General features: G+C 39.5%; 18 non-coding genes across 18 annotated transcripts; all 18 read left to right on the plus strand.

The window, feature by feature from the left end:
- The first annotated feature begins 1,416 nt into the window (after window positions 1–1,416).
- Window positions 1,417–1,488, plus strand: TRNAP-UGG (transfer RNA proline (anticodon UGG)). The gene has a single exon. It is a non-coding gene; the product is annotated as a tRNA-Pro (tRNA).
- A 288-nt stretch (window positions 1,489–1,776) lies between these two features.
- TRNAV-CAC (transfer RNA valine (anticodon CAC)) lies at window positions 1,777–1,849 on the plus strand. Its single transcript has one exon. It is a non-coding gene; the product is annotated as a tRNA-Val (tRNA).
- Window positions 1,850–3,947: 2,098 nt separating this feature from the next.
- Window positions 3,948–4,019, plus strand: TRNAP-AGG (transfer RNA proline (anticodon AGG)). Its single transcript has one exon. It is a non-coding gene; the product is annotated as a tRNA-Pro (tRNA).
- Window positions 4,020–4,291: 272 nt separating this feature from the next.
- TRNAV-CAC (transfer RNA valine (anticodon CAC)) lies at window positions 4,292–4,364 on the plus strand. The gene has a single exon. It is a non-coding gene; the product is annotated as a tRNA-Val (tRNA).
- Window positions 4,365–6,802: 2,438 nt separating this feature from the next.
- On the plus strand, window positions 6,803–6,874 carry TRNAP-UGG (transfer RNA proline (anticodon UGG)). The gene has a single exon. It is a non-coding gene; the product is annotated as a tRNA-Pro (tRNA).
- Window positions 6,875–7,162: 288 nt separating this feature from the next.
- TRNAV-CAC (transfer RNA valine (anticodon CAC)) lies at window positions 7,163–7,235 on the plus strand. Its single transcript has one exon. It is a non-coding gene; the product is annotated as a tRNA-Val (tRNA).
- A 2,185-nt stretch (window positions 7,236–9,420) lies between these two features.
- Window positions 9,421–9,492, plus strand: TRNAP-UGG (transfer RNA proline (anticodon UGG)). The gene has a single exon. It is a non-coding gene; the product is annotated as a tRNA-Pro (tRNA).
- A 288-nt stretch (window positions 9,493–9,780) lies between these two features.
- On the plus strand, window positions 9,781–9,853 carry TRNAV-CAC (transfer RNA valine (anticodon CAC)). The gene has a single exon. It is a non-coding gene; the product is annotated as a tRNA-Val (tRNA).
- Window positions 9,854–11,970: 2,117 nt separating this feature from the next.
- Window positions 11,971–12,042, plus strand: TRNAP-UGG (transfer RNA proline (anticodon UGG)). The gene has a single exon. It is a non-coding gene; the product is annotated as a tRNA-Pro (tRNA).
- A 288-nt stretch (window positions 12,043–12,330) lies between these two features.
- On the plus strand, window positions 12,331–12,403 carry TRNAV-CAC (transfer RNA valine (anticodon CAC)). The gene has a single exon. It is a non-coding gene; the product is annotated as a tRNA-Val (tRNA).
- A 2,174-nt stretch (window positions 12,404–14,577) lies between these two features.
- Window positions 14,578–14,649, plus strand: TRNAP-UGG (transfer RNA proline (anticodon UGG)). Its single transcript has one exon. It is a non-coding gene; the product is annotated as a tRNA-Pro (tRNA).
- A 288-nt stretch (window positions 14,650–14,937) lies between these two features.
- Window positions 14,938–15,010, plus strand: TRNAV-CAC (transfer RNA valine (anticodon CAC)). Its single transcript has one exon. It is a non-coding gene; the product is annotated as a tRNA-Val (tRNA).
- Window positions 15,011–17,242: 2,232 nt separating this feature from the next.
- TRNAP-AGG (transfer RNA proline (anticodon AGG)) lies at window positions 17,243–17,314 on the plus strand. The gene has a single exon. It is a non-coding gene; the product is annotated as a tRNA-Pro (tRNA).
- Window positions 17,315–17,602: 288 nt separating this feature from the next.
- Window positions 17,603–17,675, plus strand: TRNAV-CAC (transfer RNA valine (anticodon CAC)). The gene has a single exon. It is a non-coding gene; the product is annotated as a tRNA-Val (tRNA).
- A 2,463-nt stretch (window positions 17,676–20,138) lies between these two features.
- On the plus strand, window positions 20,139–20,210 carry TRNAP-UGG (transfer RNA proline (anticodon UGG)). Its single transcript has one exon. It is a non-coding gene; the product is annotated as a tRNA-Pro (tRNA).
- Window positions 20,211–20,498: 288 nt separating this feature from the next.
- On the plus strand, window positions 20,499–20,571 carry TRNAV-CAC (transfer RNA valine (anticodon CAC)). The gene has a single exon. It is a non-coding gene; the product is annotated as a tRNA-Val (tRNA).
- A 2,212-nt stretch (window positions 20,572–22,783) lies between these two features.
- On the plus strand, window positions 22,784–22,855 carry TRNAP-UGG (transfer RNA proline (anticodon UGG)). The gene has a single exon. It is a non-coding gene; the product is annotated as a tRNA-Pro (tRNA).
- Window positions 22,856–23,143: 288 nt separating this feature from the next.
- TRNAV-CAC (transfer RNA valine (anticodon CAC)) lies at window positions 23,144–23,216 on the plus strand. The gene has a single exon. It is a non-coding gene; the product is annotated as a tRNA-Val (tRNA).
- The last annotated feature ends 806 nt before the right edge of the window (window positions 23,217–24,022 follow it).

A 24,022-nucleotide genomic window follows, 5' to 3' on the forward strand; every position in this document is an offset into this window, starting at 1 on the left:
GTGCCAGAGATGACTTCATTTGCAGTCACTTGAAAAGTAGGGATTCTCAAATAAATGGCAAGAGGTTGAAACAAATCCAAAGAAATGCATGGCATATCTATGAGTAGGTGTATGCATGTATCCATATATAAAGATAGATAGATAGATAGATAGATAGATAGATAGATAGATAGATAGATAGATAGATAGATAGATAGATAGATAGATAGATAGATAGATAGATAGATAGATAGATAGATAGATAGATAGATAGATAGATAGATAGATAGATAGATAGATAGATAGATAGATATAGGGAGAGAGAGAGCGTTAATATAAACAGAGACTTTATTTTCAATCAAGCGGTATTTTCTTTCCTTTAGGAGCAGAATGTTCTGATCATCAGCGCACCAGAATGTAGTGCTTGGTTGGCAAGCATCACATATTGTGATGTGTTAGCTAAGAGTTCCATGTCCTTCAGACTCATATATTCCTCTGTAGTTGTACCTTGGTGATTCCACAAAACATGGCATCATAATCAGCATTCTACTGCCACAGAGTGGACAGAGAAACCATTTAGAATTTCCCTGAAAAAGAAAAAAAGCATACTTAGGCAGAGCTTTGTGGACAGGAAGGACATTAGAGCAAGTGAGGAATAAGCACTGCTTTTGTTAATTTACATAGGCAGAACAGAGACTGCTGGGAAAAGCCTGAAATTAAAGGCACAGAAAATGCCTGCTTCTGGAGAGAACACTAAGAAACATTGAAAGTTTTTCCTCTGACCCTGGCCACTCTTAAGAGGAATCCTATGATAGTCAGCAGGACCCACCCTAAAAAGGAAGGGACAGCCATTTGGACCCTTTCCACCTTTCCTATATCTCGCCTGATCGAGCCTGATCGAGCGCTGATTGAGCGGATAAGCACATAAGCACATGTACTTCTCATTTTGGGAAGGCATTGCTTAGCTTGTTACCAGCAGCTCAGTTATGTTATGATGTTAGAGGCTATGCAAGGAATGCTTTAGTCCTGCATTAGGCAGTTTTTATTGCTTCTTGCATTCAAGAGATAGATAATTAGCCAGAACCTGTGGCCCAGCTATTCACCTTGGCATTCCGATTTGCACAAAGGGAATAAGTATTTGAGAGAAAAGGCAAAATGTGTTTCTTATGTTGTTATGAACAGCTTTTTATTCTTTCTCTTTAGGCTCTAGCCAATGCAGAAATATATAAATAACTGCTGACTTCCTGTAAGACTTGTCCAATGCTGAGAAAAAATAAAAGGGGACACTTACAAATGATAGTGCTATCGTTTGAGAAAGGGTAAGTTGACACTGAATTTCCTGTGAATTCACAGACCAAGCATGAAAAAGACCCCAGCATGATCTTCATTGCGGGCTTAGAGCTGGTATTACCTTTTCAGAGGTGAGGGTCTTTCAACGGCTCGTTGGTCTAGGGGTATGATTCTCGCTTTGGGTGCGAGAGGTCCCGGGTTCAAATCCCGGACGAGCCCTTTCATTGGTGCTCTTTTGAAGTATGCATTTCAAAGCCAATATCAATTTTCTCTTTGAAGTAGTGGATGATTATTTGCTAGAGTCTCATGCTTTTAACCTTGCCCTGCCTGAGCAAATAGGAAACATTTCTCTTTAAGCATTTTGCAAAAATGCTGAACTTGCAAGGCATATACAAGCGTTCAGATAGGGCTGTCGGGCAGGTTGCATGAAAGAAATCTAAAACCAGATGCCCTTGGAATAGTCTGTTTTGAGCAGTTTCATCACAGAAGAATCACCTGTAGGTATCTGTTTCTGTAGTGTAGTGGTTATCACGTTCGCCTCACACGCGAAAGGTCCCCGGTTCGAAACCGGGCAGAAACACTAGTTATATTGTCTTGGCTGCAATGTTGAGAGTTGCCGTTTTGCATGAAATTGTCCAGGCCCTGAAGATGGGTTCATGCAGTCTCGTTCCAAGAAAGTGAATTCTCTTAAAAACAATAACATAATTGGCATGTGGATGTATCTGTTGATTCACAAACCTCACTTTCAAAAGAGCCCTGCATTCGGTTCAATGCTCAACCAGAACAAGCATTAACTTTGAGAATTGTTGGCACCAACAGGCCTCCTATTTTAGTGGAGTGTTTCTGGTTTTAAGTGCTGAGGCTTGGGCTCAATTCCTAGATGATCCTTCTCAAGGTGATGATACAAATGCATCGTCACCTTTTCGTTTAATGTCAGAATTGTTTATTTCCATTTGGTGGTGTATGAATGCTTTCGACAGTATGGGGATTTTTTCTAGCCTTGCATGAATAAAAGCATATCACTCCTCTTTATGTATTTTTCTAATACATTTATATTTGCATCTCCTCTCCTAGCATGCATTTTTGACTATCTTACAGGCTGTATATAATAAGTATCAATTCAGGGGCGCTTCTACTACTCAAATCACAACTGTTCTATCACGACATTGATAAGCAATCTGCATCTGCTTCTGTTGTGTATTGGTTATCATATTTACCTGACGTGTGAAAGTCCCATGTTTGACAGTGCACGTTAACAAAGAAACCAATGATTTTTATTAAAAGTTGTCTTGTGTTTTGGTTACCTTGCATCAGCCAAAACATGCCAGAGATGACTTCATTTGCAGTCACTTGAAAAGTAGGGATTCTCAAATAAATGGCAAGAGGTTGAAACAAATCCAAAGAAATGCATGGCATATCTATGAGTAGGTGTATGCATGTATCCATATATAAAGATAGATAGATAGATAGATAGATAGAGATATAGATAGATAGATAGATAGATAGATAGATAGATAGATAGATAGATAGATAGATAGATAGATAGATAGATATAGGGAGAGAGAGAGCGTTAATATAAACAGAGACTTTATTTTCAATCAAGCGGTATTTTCTTTCCTTTAGGAGCAGAATGTTCTGATCATCAGCGCACCAGAATGTAGTGCTTGGTTGGCAAGCATCACATATTGTGATGTGTTAGCTAAGAGTTCCATGTCCTTCAGACTCATATATTCCTCTGTAGTTGTACCTTGGTGATTCCACAAAACATGGCATCATAATCAGCATTCTACTGCCACAGAGTGGACAGAGAAACCATTTAGAATTTCCCTGAAAAAGAAAAAAAGCATACTTAGGCAGAGCTTTGTGGACAGGAAGGACATTAGAGCAAGTGAGGAATAAGCACTGCTTTTGTTAATTTACATAGGCATAACAGAGACTGCTGGGAAAAGCCTGAAATTAAAGGCACAGAAAATGCCTGCTTCTGGAGAGAACACTAAGAAGCATTGAAAGTTTTTCCTCTGACCCTGGCCACTCTTAAGAGGAATCCTATGATAGTCAGCAGGACCCACCCTAAAAAGGAAGGGACAGCCATTTGGACCCTTTCCACCTTTCCTATATCTCGCCTGATCGAGCGCTGATTGAGCGCTGATTGAGCGGATAAGCACATAAGCACATGTACTTCTCATTTTGGGAAGGCATTGCTTAGCTTGTTACCAGCAGCTCAGTTATGTTATGATGTTAGAGGCTATGCAAGGAATGCTTTAGTCCTGCATTAGGCAGTTTTTATTGCTTCTTGCATTCAAGAGATAGATAATTAGCCAGAATCTGTGGCCCAGCTATTCACCTTGGCATTCCGATTTGCACAAAGGGAATCAGTATTGGAGAGAAAAGGCAAAATGTGTTTCTTATGTTGTTATGAACAGCTTTTTATTCTTTCTCTTTAGGCTCTAGCCAATGCAGAAATATATAAATAACTGCTGACTTCCTGTAAGACGTGTCCAATGCTGAGACAAAATAAAAGGGGACACTTACAAATGATAGTGCTATCGTTTGAGAAAGGGTAAGTTGACACTGAATTTCCTGTGAATTCACAGACCAAGCATGAAAAAGACCCCAGCATGATCTTCATTGCGGGCTTAGAGCTGGTATTACCTTTTCAGAGGTGAGGGTCTTTCAACGGCTCGTTGGTCTAGGGGTATGATTCTCGCTTAGGGTGCGAGAGGTCCCGGGTTCAAATCCCGGACGAGCCCTTTCATTGGTGCTCTTTTGAAGTATGCATTTCAAAGCCAATATTAATTTTCTCTTTGCAGTAGTGGATGCATATTTGCTAGAGTCTCATGCTTTTAACCTTGCCCTGCCTGAGCAAATAGGAAACATTTCTCTTTAAGCATTTTGCAAAAATGCTGAACTTGCAAGGCATATACAAGCATTCAGATAGGGCTGTCGGGCAGGTTGCATGAAAGAAATCTAAAACCAGATGTTTTGAGCAGTTTCATCACAGAAGAATCACCAGTAGGTATCTGTTTCTGTAGTGTAGTGGTTATCACACTCGCCTCACACGCGAAAGGTCCCCGGTTCGAAACCGGGCAGAAACACTAGTTATATTGTCTTGGCTGCAATGTTGAGAGTTGCCGTTTTGCATGAAATTGTCCAGGCCCTGAAGATGGGTTCATGCAGTCTCGTTCCAAGAAAGTGAATTCTCTTAAAAACAATAACATAATTGGCATGTGGATGTATCTGTTGATTCACAGACCTCACTTTCAAAAGAGCCCTGCATTCGGTTCAATGCTCAACCAGAACAAGCATTAACTTTGAGAATTGTTGGCACCAACAGGCCTCTTATTTTAGTGGAGTGTTTCTGGTTTTTAAGTGCTGAGGCTTGGGCTCAATTGCTAGATGATCCTTCTCAAGGTGATGATACAAATGCATCGTCACCTTTTCGTTTAATGTCAGAATTGTTTATTTCCATTTGGTGGTGTATGAATGCTTTCGACAGTATGGGGATTTTTTCTAGCCTTGCATGAATAAAAGCATATCACTCCTCTTTATGTATTTTTCTAATACATTTATATTTGCATCTCCTCTCCTAGCATGCATTTTTGACTATCTTACAGGCTGTACATAATAAGTATCAATTCAGGGGCGCTTCTTCTACTCAAATCACAACTGTTCTATCACGACATTGATAAGCAATCTGCATCTGCTTCTGTTGTGTATTGGTTATCATATTTACCTGACGTGTGAAAGTCCCATGTTGGACAGTGCACGTTAACAAAGAAACCAATGATTTTTATTAAAAGTTGTCTTGTGTTTTGGTTACCTTGCATCAGCCAAACCGTGCCAGAGATTACTTCATTTGCAGTCACTTGAAAAGTAGGGATTCTCAAATAAATGGCAAGAGGTTGAAACAAATCCAAAGAAATGCATGGCATATCTATGTGTAGGTGTATGCATGTATCCATATATAAAGATAGATAGATAGATAGATAGATAGATAGATAGATAGATAGATAGATAGATAGATAGATAGATAGATAGATAGATAGATAGATAGATAGATAGATAGATAGATAGATAGATAGATAGATAGATAGATGGATGGATGGATGGATGGATGGATGGATGGATGGATGGATGGATGGATGGATGGATGGATGGATGGATGGATGAATGGATAGACGGACAGACAGACAGACAGACAGACAGACAGACAGACAGACAGATAGATAGATAGATAGATAGATAGATAGATAGATAGATAGATAGATAGATAGATAGATAGATAGATAGATAGATAGATAGATAGATAGATAGATAGATAGATAGATAGATAGATAGATAGATAGATAGATAGATAGATAGATAGATAGATAGATAGATAGATAGATAGATAGATAGATAGATAGATATAGGGAGAGAGAGAGCGTTAATATAAACAGAGACTTTATTTTCAATCAAGCGGTCTTTTCTTTCCTTTAGGAGCAGAATGTTCTGATCATCAGCGCACCAGAATGTAGTGCTTGGTTGGCAAGCATCACATATTGTGATGTGTTAGCTAAGAGTTCCATGTCCTTCAGACTCATATATTCCTCTGTAGTTGTACCTTGGTGATTCAACAAAACATGGCATCATAATCAGCATTCTACTGCCACAGAGTGGACAGAGAAACCATTTAGAATTTCACTGAAAAAGAAAAAAAGCATACTTAGGCAGAGCTTTGTGGACAGGAAGGACATTAGAACAAGTGAGGAATAAGCACTGCTTTTGTTAATTTACATAGGCAGAACAGAGACTGCTGGGAAAAACCTGAAATTACAGGCACAGAAAATGCCTGCTTCTGGAGAGAACACTAAGAAGCATTGAAAGTTTTTCCTCTGACCCTGGCCACTCTTAAGAGGAATCCTATGATAGTCAGCAGGACCCACCCTAAAAAGGAAGGGACAGCCATTTGGACCCTTTCCACCTTTTCTATATCTCGCCTGATCGAGCCTGATTGAGCGCTGAATGAGCGGATAAGCACATAAGCACATGTACTTCTCATTTTGGGAAGGTATTGCTTAGCTTGTTACCAGCAGCTCAGTTATGTTATGATGTTAGAGGCTATGCAAGGAATGCTTTAGTCCTGCATTAGGCAGTTTTTATTGCTTCTTGCATTCAAGAGATAGATAATTAGCCAGAATCTGTGGCCCAGCTATTCACCTTGGCATTCCGATTTGCACAAAGGGAATAAGTATTTGAGAGAAAAGGCAAAATGTGTTTCTTATGTTGTTATGAACAGCTTTTTATTCTTTCTCTTTAGGCTCTAGCCAATGCAGAAATATATAAATAACTGCTGACTTCATGTAAGACTTGTCCAATGCTGAGAAAAAATAAAAGGGGACACTTACAAATGATAGTGCTATAGTTTGAGAAAGGGTAAGTTGACACTGAATTTCCTGTGAATTCACAGACCAAGCATGAAAAAGACCCCAGCATGATCTTCATTGCGGGCTTAGAGCTGGTATTACCTTTTCAGAGGTGAGGGTCTTTCAACGGCTCGTTGGTCTAGGGGTATGATTCTCGCTTTGGGTGCGAGAGGTCCCGGGTTCAAATCCCGGACGAGCCCTTTCATTGGTGCTCTTTTGAAGTATGCATTTCAAAGCCAATATCAATTTTCTCTTTGCAGTAGTGGATGATTATTTGCTAGAGTCTCATGCTTTTAACCTTGCCCTGCCTGAGCAAATAGGAAACATTTCTCTTTAAGCATTTTGCAAAAATGCTGAACTTGCAAGGCATATACAAGCGTTCAGATAGGGCTGTCGGGCAGGTTGCATGAAAGAAATCTAAAACCAGATGCCCTTGGAATAGTCTGTTTTGAGCAGTTTCATCACAGAAGAATCACCTGTAGGTATCTGTTTCTGTAGTGTAGTGGTTATCACGTTCGCCTCACACGCGAAAGGTCCCCGGTTCGAAACCGGGCAGAAACACTAGTTATATTGTCTTGGCTGCAATGTTGAGAGTTGCCGTTTTGCATGAAATTGTCCAGGCCCTGAAGATGGGTTCATGCAGTCTCGTTCCAAGAAAGTGAATTCTCTTAAAAACAATAACATAATTGGCATGTGGATGTATCTGTTGATTCACAGACCTCACTTTCAAAAGAGCCCTGCATTCGGTTCAATGCTCAACCAGAACAAGCATTAACTTTGAGAATTGTTGGCACCAACAGGCCTCCTATTTTAGCGGAGTGTTTCCGGTTTTAAGTGCTGAGGCTTGGGCTCAATTCCTAGATGATCCTTCTCAAGGTGATGATACAAATGCATCGTCACCTTTTCGTTTAATGTCAGAATTGTTTATTTCCATTTGGTGGTGTATGAATGCTTTCGACAGTATGGGGATTTTTTCTAGCCATGCATGAATAAAAGCATATCACTCCTCTTTATGTATTTTTCTAATACATTTATATTTGCATCTCCTCTCCTAGCATGCATTTTTGACTATCTTACAGGCTGTATATAATAAGTATCAATTCAGGGGCGCTTCTACTACTCAAATCACAACTGTTCTATCACGACATTGATAAGCAATCTGCATCTGCTTCTGTTGTGTATTGGTTATCATATTTACCTGACGTGTGAAAGTCCCATGTTTGACAGTGCACGTTAACAAAGAAACCAATGATTTTTATTAAAAGTTGTCTTGTGTTTTGGTTACCTTGCATCAGCCAAAACGTGCCAGAGATGACTTCATTTGCAGTCACTTGAAAAGTAGGGATTCTCAAATAAATGGCAAGAGGTTGAAACAAATCCAAAGAAATGCATGGCATATCTATGAGTAGGTGTATGCATGTATCCATATATAAAGATAGATAGATAGATAGATAGATAGATAGAGATATAGATAGATAGATAGATAGATAGATAGATAGATAGATAGATAGATAGATAGATAGATAGATAGATAGATAGATAGATAGATAGATAGATAGATAGATAGATAGATAGATAGATAGATAGATAGATAGATAGATAGATAGATAGATAGATAGATATAGGGAGAGAGAGAGCGTTAATATAAACAGAGACTTTATTTTCAATCAAGCGGTATTTTCTTTCCTTTAGGAGCAGAATGTTCTGATCATCAGCGCACCAGAATGTAGTGCTTGGTTGGCAAGCATCACATATTGTGATGTGTTAGCTAAGAGTTCCATGTCCTTCAGACTCATATATTCCTCTGTAGTTGTACCTTGGTGATTCCACAAAACATGGCATCATAATCAGCATTCTACTGCCACAGAGTGGACAGAGAAACCATTTAGAATTTCCCTGAAAAAGAAAAAAAGCATACTTAGGCAGAGCTTTGTGGACAGGAAGGACAATAGAGCAAGTGAGGAATAAGCACTGCTTTTGTTAATTTACATAGGCAGAACAGAGACTGCTGGGAAAAGCCTGAAATTAAAGGCACAGAAAATGCCTGCTTCTGGAGAGAACACTAAGAAGCATTGAAAGTTTTTCCTCTGACCCTGGCCACTCTTAAGAGGAATCCTATGATAGTCAGCAGGACCCACCCTAAAAAGGAAGGGACAGCCATTTGGACCCTTTCCACCTTTCCTATATCTCGCCTGATCTCGCCTGATCGAGCGCTGATTGAGCGGATAAGCACATAAGCACATGTACTTCTCATTTTGGGAAGGCATTGCTTAGCTTGTTACCAGCAGCTCAGTTATGTTATGATGTTAGAGGCTATGCAAGGAATGCTTTAGTCCTGCATTAGGCAGTTTTTATTGCTTCTTGCATTCAAGAGATAGATAATTAGCCAGAATCTGTGGCCCAGCTATTCACCTTGGCATTCCGATTTGCACAAAGGGAATAAGTATTTGAGAGAAAAGGCAAAATGTGTTTCTTATGTTGTTATGAACAGCTTTTTATTCTTTCTCTTTAGGCTCTAGCCAATGCAGAAATATATAAATAACTGCTGACTTCCTGTAAGACTTGTCCAATGCTGAGAAAAAATAAAAGGGGACACTTACAAATGATAGTGCTATCGTTTGAGAAAGGGTAAGTTGACACTGAATTTCCTGTGAATTCACAGACCAAGCATGAAAAAGACCCCAGCATGATCTTCATTGCGGGCTTAGAGCTGGTATTACCTTTTCAGAGGTGAGGGTCTTTCAACGGCTCGTTGGTCTAGGGGTATGATTCTCGCTTTGGGTGCGAGAGGTCCCGGGTTCAAATCCCGGACGAGCCCTTTCATTGGTGCTCTTTTGAAGTATGCATTTCAAAGCCAATATCAATTTTCTCTTTGCAGTAGTGGATGATTATTTGCTAGAGTCTCATGCTTTTAACCTTGCCCTGCCTGAGCAAATAGGAAACATTTCTCTTTAAGCATTTTGCAAAAATGCTGAACTTGCAAGGCATATACAAGCGTTCAGATAGGGCTGTCGGGCAGGTTGCATGAAAGAAATCTAAAACCAGATGCCCTTGGAATAGTCTGTTTTGAGCAGTTTCATCACAGAAGAATCACCTGTAGGTATCTGTTTCTGTAGTGTAGTGGTTATCACGTTCGCCTCACACGCGAAAGGTCCCCGGTTCGAAACCGGGCAGAAACACTAGTTATATTGTCTTGGCTGCAATGTTGAGAGTTGCAGTTTTGCATGAAATTGTCCAGGCCCTGAAGATGGGTTCATGCAGTCTCGTTCCAAGAAAGTGAATTCTCTTAAAAACAATAACATAATTGGCATGTGGATGTATCTGTTGATTCACAAACCTCACTTTCAAAAGAGCCCTGCATTCGGTTCAATGCTCAACCAGAACAAGCATTAACTTTGAGAATTGTTGGCACCAACAGGCCTCCTATTTTAGTGGAGTGTTTCTGGTTTTAAGTGCTGAGGCTTGGGCTCAATTCCTAGATGATCCTTCTCAAGGTGATGATACAAATGCAGCATCACCTTTTCGTTTAATGTCAGAATTGTTTATTTCCATTTGGTGGTGTATGAATGCTTTCGACAGTATGGGGATTTTTTCTAGCCTTGCATGAATAAAAGCATATCACTCCTCTTTATGTATTTTTCTAATACATTTATATTTGCATCTCCTCTCCTAGCATGCATTTTTGACTATCTTACAGGCTGTATATAATAAGTATCAATTCAGGGGCGCTTCTACTACTCAAATCACAACTGTTCTATCACGACATTGATAAGCAATCTGCATCTGCTTCTGTTGTGTATTGGTTATCATATTTACCTGACGTGTGAAAGTCCCATGTTTGACAGTGCACGTTAACAAAGAAACCAATGATTTTTATTAAAAGTTGTCTTGTGTTTTGGTTACCTTGCATCAGCCAAAACGTGCCAGAGATGACTTCATTTGCAGTCACTTGAAAAGTAGGGATTCTCAAATAAATGGCAAGAGGTTGAAACAAATCCAAAGAAATGCATGGCATATCTATGAGTAGGTGTATGCATGTATCCATATATAAAGATAGATAGATAGATAGATAGATAGATAGATAGATAGATAGATAGATAGATAGATAGATAGATAGATAGATAGATAGATAGATAGATAGATAGATAGATAGATAGATAGATAGATAGATATAGGGAGAGAGAGAGCGTTAATATAAACAGAGACTTTATTTTCAATCAAGCGGTATTTTCTTTCCTTTAGGAGCAGAATGTTCTGATCATCAGCGCACCAGAATGTAGTGCTTGGTTGGCAAGCATCACATATTGTGATGTGTTAGCTAAGAGTTCCATGTCCTTCAGACTCATATATTCCTCTGTAGTTGTACCTTGGTGATTCCACAAAACATGGCATCATAATCAGCATTCTACTGCCACAGAGTGGACAGAGAAACCATTTAGAATTTCCCTGAAAAAGAAAAAAAGCATACTTAGGCAGAGCTTTGTGGACAGGAAGGACATTAGAGCAAGTGAGGAATAAGCACTGCTTTTGTTAATTTACATAGGCAGAACAGAGACTGCTGGGAAAAGCCTGAAATTAAAGGCACAGAAAATGCCTGCTTCTGGAGAGAACACTAAGAAGCATTGAAAGGTTTTCCTCTGACCCTGGCCACTCTTAAGAGGAATCCTATGATAGTCAGCAGGACCCACCCTAAAAAGGAAGGGACAGCCATTTGGACCCTTTCCACCTTTCCTATATCTCGCCTGATCTCGCCTGATCGAGCGCTGATTGAGCGGATAAGCACATAAGCACATGTACTTCTCATTTTGGGAAGGCATTGCTTAGCTTGTTACCAGCAGCTCAGTTATGTTATGATGTTAGAGGCTATGCAAGGAATGCTTTAGTCCTGCATTAGGCAGTTTTTATTGCTTCTTGCATTCAAGAGATAGATAATTAGCCAGAATCTGTGGCCCAGCTATTCACCTTGGCATTCCGATTTGCACAAAGGGAATAAGTATTTGAGAGAAAAGGCAAAATGTGTTTCTTATGTTGTTATGAACAGCTTTTTATTCTTTCTCTTTAGGCTCTAGCCAATGCAGAAATATATAAATAACTGCTGACTTCCTGTAAGACTTGTCCAATGCTGAGAAAAAATAAAAGGGGACACTTACAAATGATAGTGCTATCGTTTGAGAAAGGGTAAGTTGACACTGAATTTCCTGTGAATTCACAGACCAAGCATGAAAAAGACCCCAGCATGATCTTCATTGCGGGCTTAGAGCTGGTATTACCTTTTCAGAGGTGAGGGTCTTTCAACGGCTCGTTGGTCTAGGGGTATGATTCTCGCTTTGGGTGCGAGAGGTCCCGGGTTCAAATCCCGGACGAGCCCTTTCATTGGTGCTCTTTTGAAGTATGCATTTCAAAGCCAATATCAATTTTCTCTTGGCAGTAGTGGATGATTATTTGCTAGAGTCTCATGCTTTTAACCTTGCCCTGCCTGAGCAAATAGGAAACATTTCTCTTTAAGCATTTTGCAAAAATGCTGAACTTGCAAGGCATATACAAGCGTTCAGATAGGGCTGTCGGGCAGGTTGCATGAAAGAAATCTAAAACCAGATGCCCTTGGAATAGTCTGTTTTGAGCAGTTTCATCACAGAATAATCACCTGTAGGTATCTGTTTCTGTAGTGTAGTGGTTGTCACGTTCGCCTCACACGCGAAAGGTCCCCGGTTCGAAACCGGGCAGAAACACTAGTTATATTGTCTTGGCTGCAATGTTGAGAGTTGCCGTTTTGCATGAAATTGTCCAGGCCCTGAAGATGGGTTCATGCAGTCTCGTTCCAAGAAAGTGAATTCTCTTAAAAACAATAACATAATTGGCATGTGGATGTATCTGTTGATTCACAAACCTCACTTTCAAAAGAGCCCTGCATTCGGTTCAATGCTCAACCAGAACAAGCATTAACTTTGAGAATTGTTGGCACCAACAGGCCTCCTATTTTAGTGGAGTGTTTCTGGTTTTAAGTGCTGAGGCTTGGGCTCAATTCCTAGATGATCCTTCTCAAGGTGATGATACAAATGCATCGTCACCTTTTCGTTTAATGTCAGAATTGTTTATTTCCATTTGGTGGTGTATGAATGCTTTCGACAGTATGGGGATTTTTTCTAGCCTTGCATGAATAAAAGCATATCACTCCTCTTTATGTATTTTCCTAATACATTTATATTTGCATCTCCTCTCCTAGCATGCATTTTTGACTATCTTACAGGCTGTATATAATAAGTATCAATTCAGGGGCGCTTCTACTACTCAAATCACAACTGTTCTATCACGACATTGATAAGCAATCTGCATCTGCTTCTGTTGTGTATTGGTTATCATATTTACCTGACGTGTGAAAGTCCCATGTTTGACAGTGCACGTTAACAAAGAAACCAATGATTTTTATTAAAAGTTGTCTTGTGTTTTGGTTACCTTGCATCAGCCAAAACGTGCCAGAGATGACTTCATTTGCAGTCACTTGAAAAGTAGGGATTCTCAAATAAATGGCAAGAGGTTGAAACAAATCCAAAGAAATGCATGGCATATCTATGAGTAGGTGTATGCATGTATCCATATATAAAGATAGATAGATAGATAGATAGATAGATAGATAGATAGAGATATAGATAGATAGATAGATAGATAGATAGATAGATAGATAGATAGATAGATAGATAGATAGATAGATAGATAGATAGATAGATAGATAGATAGATAGATAGATAGATAGATAGATAGATAGATAGATAGATAGATATAGGGAGAGAGAGAGCGTTAATATAAACAGAGACTTTATTTTCAATCAAGCGGTATTTTCTTTCCTTTAGGAGCAGAATGTTCTGATCATCAGCGCACCAGAATGTAGTGCTTGGTTGGCAAGCATCACATATTGTGATGTGTTAGCTAAGAGTTCCATGTCCTTCAGACTCATATATTCCTCTGTAGTTGTACCTTGGTGATTCCACAAAACATGGCATCATAATCAGCATTCTACTGCCACAGAGTGGACAGAGAAACCATTTAGAATTTCCCTGAAAAAGAAAAAAAGCATACTTAGGCAGAGCTTTGTGGACAGGAAGGACATTAGAGCAAGTGAGGAATAAGCACTGCTTTTGTTAATTTACATAGGCAGAACAGAGACTGCTGGGAAAAGCCTGAAATTAAAGGCACAGAAAATGCCTGCTTCTGGAGAGAACACTAAGAAGCATTGAAAGTTTTTCCTCTGACCCTGGCCACTCTTAAGAGGAATCCTATGATAGTCAGCAGGACCCACCCTAAAAAGGAAGGGACAGCCATTTGGACCCTTTCCACCTTTCCTATATCTCGCCTGATCGAGCGCTGATTGAGTGCTGATTGAGCGGATAAGCACATAAGCACATGTACTTCTCATTTTGGGAAGGCATTGCTTAGCTTGTTACCAGCAGCTCAGTTATGTTATGATGTTAGAGGCTATGCAAGGAATGCTTTAGTCCTCCATTAAACAGTTTTTATTGCTTCTTGCATTCAAGAGATAGATAATTAGCCAGAATCTGTGGCCCAGCTATTCACCTTGGCATTCCGATTTGCACAAAGGGAATAAGTATTTGAGAGAAAAGGCAAAATGTGTTTCTTATGTTGTTATGAACAGCTTTTTATTCTTTCTCTTTAGGCTCTAGCCAATGCAGAAATATATAAATATCTGCTGACTTCCTGTAAGACTTGTCCAATGCTGAGAAAAAATAAAAGGGGACACTTACAAATGATAGTGCTATCGTTTGAGAAAGGGTAAGTTGACACTGAATTTCCTGTGAATTCACAGACCAAGCATGAAAAAGACCCCAGCATGATCTTCATTGCGGGCTTAGAGCTGGTATTACCTTTTCAGAGGTGAGAATCTTTCAACGGCTCGTTGGTCTAGGGGTATGATTCTCGCTTTGGGTGCGAGAGGTCCTGGGTTCAAATCCCTGACGAGCCCTTTCATTGGTGCTCTTTTGAAGTATGCATTTCAAAGCCAATATCAATTTTCTCTTTGCAGTAGTGGATGATAATTTGCTAGAGTCTCATGCTTTTAACCTTGCCCTGCCTGAGCAAATAGGAAACATTTCTCTTTAAGCATTTTGCAAAAATGCTGAACTTGCAAGGCATATACAAGCGTTCAGATAGGGCTGTCGGGCAGGTTGCATGAAAGAAATCTAAAACCAGATGCCCTTGGAATAGTCTGTTTTGAGCAGTTTCATCACAGAAGAATCACCTGTAGGTATCTGTTTCTGTAGTGTAGTGGTTATCACGTTCGCCTCACACGCGAAAGGTCCCCGGTTCGAAACCGGGCAGAAACACTAGTTATATTGTCTTGGCTGCAATGTTGAGAGTTGCCGTTTTGCATGAAATTGTCCAGGCCCTGAAGATGGGTTCATGCAGTCTCGTTCCAAGAAAGTGAATTCTCTTAAAAACAATAACATAATTGGCATGTGGATGTATCTGTTGATTCACAAACCTCACTTTCAAAAGAGCCCTGCATTCGGTTCAATGCTCAACCAGAACAAGCATTAACTTTGAGAATTGTTGGCACCAACAGGCCTCCTATTTTAGTGGAGTGTTTCTGGTTTTAAGTGCTGAGGCTTGGGCTCAATTCCTAGATGATCCTTCTCAAGGTGATGATACAAATGCATCGTCACCTTTTCGTTTAATGTCAGAATTGTTTATTTCCATTTGGTGGTGTATGAATGCTTTCAACAGTATGGGGATTTTTTCTAGCCTTGCAGGAATAAAAGCATATCACTCCTCTTTATGTATTTTTCTAATACATTTATATTTGCATCTCCTCTCCTAGCATGCATTTTTGACTATCTTACAGGCTGTATATAATAAGTATCAATTCAGGGGCGCTTCTACTACTCAAATCACAACTGTTCTATCACGACATTGATAAGCAATCTGCATCTGCTTCTGTTGTGTATTGGTTATCATATTTACCTGACGTGTGAAAGTCCCATGTTTGACAGTGCACGTTAACAAAGAAACCAATGATTTTTATTAAAAGTTGTCTTGTGTTTTGGTTACCTTGCATCAGCCAAAACGTGCCAGAGATGACTTCATTTGCAGTCACTTGAAAAGTAGGGATTCTCAATAAATGGCAAGAGGTTGAAACAAATCCAAAGAAATGCATGGCATATCTATGAGTAGGTGTATGCATGTATCCATATATAAAGATAGATAGATAGATAGATAGATAGATAGATAGATAGATAGATAGATAGATAGATAGATAGATAGATAGATAGATAGATAGATAGATAGATAGAGATATAGATAGATAGATAGATAGATAGATAGATAGATAGATAGATAGATAGATAGATAGATAGATAGATAGATAGATAGATAGATAGATAGATAGATAGATAGATAGATAGATAGATAGATAGATAGATAGATAGATAGATATAGGGAGAGAGAGAGCGTTAATATAAACAGAGACTTTATTTTCAATCAAGCGGTATTTTCTTTCCTTTAGGAGCAGAATGTTCTGATCATCAGCGCACCAGAATGTAGTGCTTGGTTGGCAAGCATCACATATTGTGATGTGTTAGCTAAGAGTTCCATGTCCTTCAGACTCATATATTCCTCTGTAGTTGTACCTTGGTGATTCCACAAAACATGGCATCATAATCAGCATTCTACTGCCACAGAGTGGACAGAGAAACCATTTAGAATTTCCCTGAAAAAGAAAAAAAGCATACTTAGGCAGAGCTTTGTGGACAGGAAGGACATTAGAGCAAGTGAGGAATAAGCACTGCTTTTGTTAATTTACATAGGCAGAACAGAGACTGCTGGGAAAAGCCTGAAATTAAAGGCACAGAAAATGCCTGCTTCTGGAGAGAACACTAAGAAGCATTGAAAGTTTTTCCTCTGACCCTGGCCACTCTTAAGAGGAATCCTATGATAGTCAGCAGGACCCACCCTAAAAAGGAAGGGACAGCCATTTGGACCCTTTCCACCTTTCCTATATCGAGCCTGATCGAGCCTGATCGAGCGCTGATTGAGCGGATAAGCACATAAGCACATGTACTTCTCATTTTGGGAATGCATTGCTTAGCTTGTTACCAGCAGCTCAGTTATGTTATGATGTTAGAGGCTATGCAAGGAATGCTTTAGTCCTGCATTAGGCAGTTTTTATTGCTTCTTGCATTCAAGAGATAGATAATTAGCCAGAATCTGTGGCCCAGCTATTCACCTTGGCATTCCGATTTGCACAAAGGGAATCAGTATTGGAGAGAAAAGGCAAAATGTGTTTCTTATGTTGTTATGAACAGCTTTTTATTCTTTCTCTTTAGGCTCTAGCCAATGCAGAAATATATAAATAACTGCTGACTTCCTGTAAGACGTGCCCAATGCTGAGACAAAATAAAAGGGGACACTTACAAATGATAGTGCTATCGTTTGAGAAAGGGTAAGTTGACACTGAATTTCCTGTGAATTCACAGACCAAGCATGAAAAAGACCCCAGCATGAGCTTCATTGCGGGCTTAGAGCTGGTATTACCTTTTCAGAGGTGAGGGTCTTTCAACGGCTCGTTGGTCTAGGGGTATGATTCTCGCTTAGGGTGCGAGAGGTCCCGGGTTCAAATCCCGGACGAGCCCTTTCATTGGTGCTCTTTTGAAGTATGCATTTCAAAGCCAATATTAATTTTCTCTTTGCAGTAGTGGATGCATATTTGCTAGAGTCTCATGCTTTTAACCTTGCCCTGCCTGAGCAAATAGGAAACATTTCTCTTTAAGCATTTTGCAAAAATGCTGAACTTGCAAGGCATATACAAGCGTTCAGATAGGGCTGTCGGGCAGGTTGCATGAAAGAAATCTAAAACCAGATGCCCTTGGAATAGCCTGTTTTGAGCAGTTTCATCACAGAAGAATCACCAGTAGGTATCTGTTTCTGTAGTGTAGTGGTTATCACACTCGCCTCACACGCGAAAGGTCCCCGGTTCGAAACCGGGCAGAAACACTAGTTATATTGTCTTGGCTGCAATGTTGAGAGTTGCCGTTTTGCATGAAATTGTCCAGGCCCTGAAGATGGGTTCATGCAGTCTCGTTCCAAGAAAGTGAATTCTCTTAAAAACAATAACATAATTGGCATGTGGATGTATCTGTTGATTCACAGACCTCACTTTCAAAAGAGCCCTGCATTCGGTTCAATGCTCAACCAGAACAAGCATTAACTTTGAGAATTGTTGGCACCAACAGGCCTCTTATTTTAGTGGAGTGTTTCTGGTTTTTAAGTGCTGAGGCTTGGGCTCAATTCCTAGATGATCCTTCTCAAGGTGATGATACAAATGCATCGTCACCTTTTCGTTTAATGTCAGAATTGTTTATTTCCATTTGGTGGTGTATGAATGCTTTCGACAGTATGGGGATTTTTTCTAGCCTTGCATGAATAAAAGCATATCACTCCTCTTTATGTATTTTTCTAATACATTTATATTTGCATCTCCTCTCCTAGCATGCATTTTTGACTATCTTACAGGCTGTATATAATAAGTATCAATTCAGGGGCGCTTCTTCTACTCAAATCACAACTGTTCTATCACGACATTGATAAGCCATCTGCATCTGCTTCTGTTGTGTATTGGTTATCATATTTACCTGACGTGTGAAAGTCCCATGTTGGACAGTGCACGTTAACAAAGAAACCAATGATTTTTATTAAAAGTTGTCTTGTGTTTTAGTTACCTTGCATCAGCCAAACCGTGCCAGAGATTACTTCATTTGCAGTCACTTGAAAAGTAGGGATTCTCAAATAAATGGCAAGAGGTTGAAACAAATCCAAAGAAATGCATGGCATATCTATGTGTAGGTGTATGCATGTATCCATATATAAAGATAGATAGATAGATAGATAGATAGATAGATAGATAGATAGATAGATAGATAGATAGATAGATAGATAGATAGATAGATAGATAGATAGATAGATAGATAGATAGATAGATAGATAGATAGATAGATAGATAGATAGATGGATGGATGGATGGATGGATGGATGGATGGATGGATGGATGGATGGATGGATGGATGGATGGATGGATGGATGGATGGATGGATGGATGGATGGATGGATGGATAGACGGACAGACAGACAGACAGACAGACAGACAGACAGACAGATAGATAGATAGATAGATCGATAGATAGATAGATAGATAGATAGATAGATAGATAGATAGATAGATAGATAGATAGATAGATAGATAGATAGATAGATAGATAGATAGATAGATAGATAGATAGATAGATAGATAGATAGATAGATAGATAGATAGATAGATAGATAGATAGATAGATATAGGGAGAGAGAGAGCGTTAATATAAACAGAGACTTTATTTTCAATCAAGCGGTCTTTTCTTTCCTTTAGGAGCAGAATGTTCTGATCATCAGCGCACCAGAATGTAGTGCTTGGTTGGCAAGCATCACATATTGTGATGTGTTAGCTAAGAGTTCCATGTCCTTCAGACTCATATATTCCTCTGTAGTTGTACCTTGGTGATTCAACAAAACATGGCATCATAGTCATCATTCTACTGCCACAGAGTGGACAGAGAAACCATTTAGAATTTCCCTGAAAAAGAAAAAAAGCATACTTAGGCAGAGCTTTGTGGACAGGAAGGACATTAGAGCAAGTGAGGAATAAGCACTGCTTTTGTTAATTTACATAGGCAGAACAGAGACTGCTGGGAAAAGCCTGAAATTAAAGGCACAGAAAATGCCTGCTTCTGGAGAGAACACTAAGAAGCATTGAAAGTTTTTCCTCTGACCCTGGCCACTCTTAAGAGGAATCCTATGATAGTCAGCAGGACCCACCCTAAAAAGGAAGGGACAGCCATTTGGACCCTTTCCACCTTTCCTATATCTCGCCTGATCGAGCGCTGATTGAGCGCTGATTGAGCGGATAAGCACATAAGCACATGTACTTCTCATTTTGGGAAGGCATTGCTTAGCTTGTTACCAGCAGCTCAGTTATGTTATGATGTTAGAGGCTATGCAAGGAATGCTTTAGTCCTCCATTAAACAGTTTTTATTGCTTCTTGCATTCAAGAGATAGATAATTAGCCAGAATCTGTGGCCCAGCTATTCACCTTGGCATTCCGATTTGCACAAAGGGAATAAGTATTTGAGAGAAAAGGCAAAATGTGTTTCTTATGTTGTTATGAACAGCTTTTTATTCTTTCTCTTTAGGCTCTAGCCAATGCAGAAATATATACATATCTGCTGACTTCCTGTAAGACTTGTCCAATGCTGAGAAAAAATAAAAGGGGACACTTACAAATGATAGTGCTATCGTTTGAGAAAGGGTAAGTTGACACTGAATTTCCTGTGAATTCACAGACCAAGCATGAAAAAGACCCCAGCATGATCTTCATTGCGGGCTTAGAGCTGGTATTACCTTTTCAGAGGTGAGGGTCTTTCAACGGCTCGTTGGTCTAGGGGTATGATTCTCGCTTTGGGTGCGAGAGGTCCTGGGTTCAAATCACGGACGAGCCCTTTCATTGGTGCTCTTTTGAAGTATGCATTTCAAAGCCAATATCAATTTTCTCTTTGCAGTAGTGGATGATTATTTGCTAGAGTCTCATGCTTTTAACCTTGCCCTGCCTGAGCAAATAGGAAACATTTCTCTTTAAGCATTTTGCAAAAATGCTGAACTTGCAAGGCATATACAAGCGTTCAGATAGGGCTGTCGGGCAGGTTGCATGAAAGAAATCTAAAACCAGATGCCCTTGGAATAGTCTGTTTTGAGCAGTTTCATCACAGAAGAATCACCTGTAGGTATCTGTTTCTGTAGTGTAGTGGTTATCACGTTCGCCTCACATGCGAAAGGTCCCCGGTTCGAAACCGGGCAGAAACACTAGTTATATTGTCTTGGCTGCAATGTTGAGAGTTGCCGTTTTGCATGAAATTGTCCAGGCCCTGAAGATGGGTTCATGCAGTCTCGTTCCAAGAAAGTGAATTCTCTTAAAAACAATAACATAATTGGCATGTGGATGTATCTGTTGATTCACAAACCTCACTTTCAAAAGAGCCCTGCATTCGGTTCAATGCTCCACCAGAACAAGCATTAACTTTGAGAATTGTTGGCACCAACAGGCCTCCTATTTTAGTGGAGTGTTTCTGGTTTTAAGTGCTGAGGCTTGGGCTCAATTCCTAGATGATCCTTCTCAAGGTGATGATACAAATGCATCGTCACCTTTTCGTTTAATGTCAGAATTGTTTATTTCCATTTGGTGGTGTATGAATGCTTTCAACAGTATGGGGATTTTTTCTAGCCTTGCATGAATAAAAGCATATCACTCCTCTTTATGTATTTTTCTAATACATTTATATTTGCATCTCCTCTCCTAGCATGCATTTTTGACTATCTTACAGGCTGTATATAATAAGTATCAATTCAGGGGCGCTTCTACTACTCAAATCACAACTGTTCTATCACGACATTGATAAGCAATCTGCATCTGCTTCTGTTGTGTATTGGTTATCATATTTACCTGACGTGTGAAAGTCCCATGTTTGACAGTACACGTTAACAAAGAAACCAATGATTTTTATTAAAAGTTGTCTTGTGTTTTGGTTACCTTGCATCAGCCAAAACGTGCCAGAGATGACTTCATTTGCAGTCACTTGAAAAGTAGGGATTCTCAATAAATGGCAAGAGGTTGAAACAAATCCAAAGAAATGCATGGCATATCTATGAGTAGGTGTATGCATGTATCCATATATAAAGATAGATAGATAGATAGATAGATAGATAGATAGATAGATAGATAGATAGATAGATAGATAGATAGAGATATAGATAGATAGATAGATAGATAGATAGATAGATAGATAGATAGATAGATAGATAGATAGATAGATAGATAGATAGATAGATAGATAGATAGATAGATAGATAGATAGATAGATAGATAGATAGATAGATAGATAGATAGATAGATATAGGGAGAGAGAGAGCGTTAATATAAACAGAGACTTTATTTTCAATCAAGCGGTATTTTCTTTCCTTTAGGAGCAGAATGTTCTGATCATCAGCGCACCAGAATGTAGTGCTTGGTTGGCAAGCATCACATATTGTGATGTGTTAGCTAAGAGTTCCATGTCCTTCAGACTCATATATTCCTCTGTAGTTGTACCTTGGTGATTCCACAAAACATGGCATCATAATCAGCATTCTACTGCCACAGAGTGGACAGAGAAACCATTTAGAATTTCCCTGAAAAAGAAAAAAAGCATACTTAGGCAGAGCTTTGTGGACAGGAAGGACATTAGAGCAAGTGAGGAATAAGCACTGCTTTTGTTAATTTACATAGGCAGAACAGAGACTGCTGGGAAAAGCCTGAAATTAAAGGCACAGAAAATGCCTGCTTCTGGAGAGAACACTAAGAAACATTGAAAGTTTTTCCTCTGACCCTGGCCACTCTTAAGAGGAATCCTATGATAGTCAGCAGGACCCACCCTAAAAAGGAAGGGACAGCCATTTGGACCCTTTCCACCTTTCCTATATCTCGCCTGATCGAGCCTGATCGAGCGCTGATTGAGCGGATAAGCACATAAGCACATGTACTTCTCATTTTGGGAAGGCATTGCTTAGCTTGTTACCAGCAGCTCAGTTATGTTATGATGTTAGAGGCTATGCAAGGAATGCTTTAGTCCTGCATTAGGCAGTTTTTATTGCTTCTTGCATTCAAGAGATAGATAATTAGCCAGAACCTGTGGCCCAGCTATTCACCTTGGCATTCCGATTTGCACAAAGGGAATAAGTATTTGAGAGAAAAGGCAAAATGTGTTTCTTATGTTGTTATGAACAGCTTTTTATTCTTTCTCTTTAGGCTCTAGCCAATGCAGAAATATATAAATAACTGCTGACTTCCTGTAAGACTTGTCCAATGCTGAGAAAAAATAAAAGGGGACACTTACAAATGATAGTGCTATCGTTTGAGAAAGGGTAAGTTGACACTGAATTTCCTGTGAATTCACAGACCAAGCATGAAAAAGACCCCAGCATGATCTTCATTGCGGGCTTAGAGCTGGTATTACCTTTTCAGAGGTGAGGGTCTTTCAACGGCTCGTTGGTCTAGGGGTATGATTCTCGCTTTGGGTGTGAGAGGTCCTGGGTTCAAATCCCGGACGAGCCCTTTCATTGGTGCTCTTTTGAAGTATGCATTTCAAAGCCAATATCAATTTTCTCTTTGCAGTAATGGATGATTATTTGCTAGAGTCTCATGCTTTTAACCTTGCCCTGCCTGAGCAAATAGGAAACATTTCTCTTTAAGCATTTTGCAAAAATGCTGAACTTGCAAGGCATATACAAGCGTTCAGATAGGGCTGTCGGGCAGGTTGCATGAAAGAAATCTAAAACCAGATGCCCTTGGAATAGTCTGTTTTGAGCAGTTTCATCACAGAAGAATCACCTGTAGGTATCTGTTTCTGTAGTGTAGTGGTTATCACGTTCGCCTCACACGCGAAAGGTCCCCGGTTCGAAACCGGGCAGAAACACTAGTTATATTGTCTTGGCTGCAATGTTGAGAGTTGCCGTTTTGCATGAAATTGTCCAGGCCCTGAAGATGGGTTCATGCAGTCTCGTTCCAAGAAAGTGAATTCTCTTAAAAACAATAACATAATTGGCATGTGGATGTATCTGTTGATTCACAAACCTCACTTTCAAAAGAGCCCTGCATTCGGTTCAATGCTCAACCAGAACAAGCATTAACTTTGAGAATTGTTGGCACCAACAGGCCTCCTATTTTAGTGGAGTGTTTCTGGTTTTAAGTGCTGAGGCTTGGGCTCAATTCCTAGATGATCCTTCTCAAGGTGATGATACAAATGCATCGTCACCTTTTCGTTTAATGTCAGAATTGTTTATTTCCATTTGGTGGTGTATGAATGCTTTCGACAGTATGGGGATTTTTTCTAGCCTTGCATGAATAAAAGCATATCACTCCTCTTTATGTATTTTTCTAATACATTTATATTTGCATCTCCTCTCCTAGCATGCATTTTTGACTATCTTACAGGCTGTATATAATAAGTATCAATTCAGGGGCGCTTCTACTACTCAAATCACAACTGTTCTATCACGACATTGATAAGCAATCTGCATCTGCTTCTGTTGTGTATTGGTTATCATATTTACCTGACGTGTGAAAGTCCCATGTTTGACAGTGCACGTTAACAAAGAAACCAATGATTTTTATTAAAAGTTGTCTTGTGTTTTGGTTACCTTGCATCAGCCAAAACGTGCCAGAGATGACTTCATTTGCAGTCACTTGAAAAGTAGGGATTCTCAAATAAATGGCAAGAGG

This window comes from Lissotriton helveticus, chromosome 8 (assembly GCF_964261635.1).
Source record: "Lissotriton helveticus chromosome 8, aLisHel1.1, whole genome shotgun sequence".
NCBI classification, from domain to species: domain Eukaryota; kingdom Metazoa; phylum Chordata; class Amphibia; order Caudata; family Salamandridae; genus Lissotriton; species Lissotriton helveticus.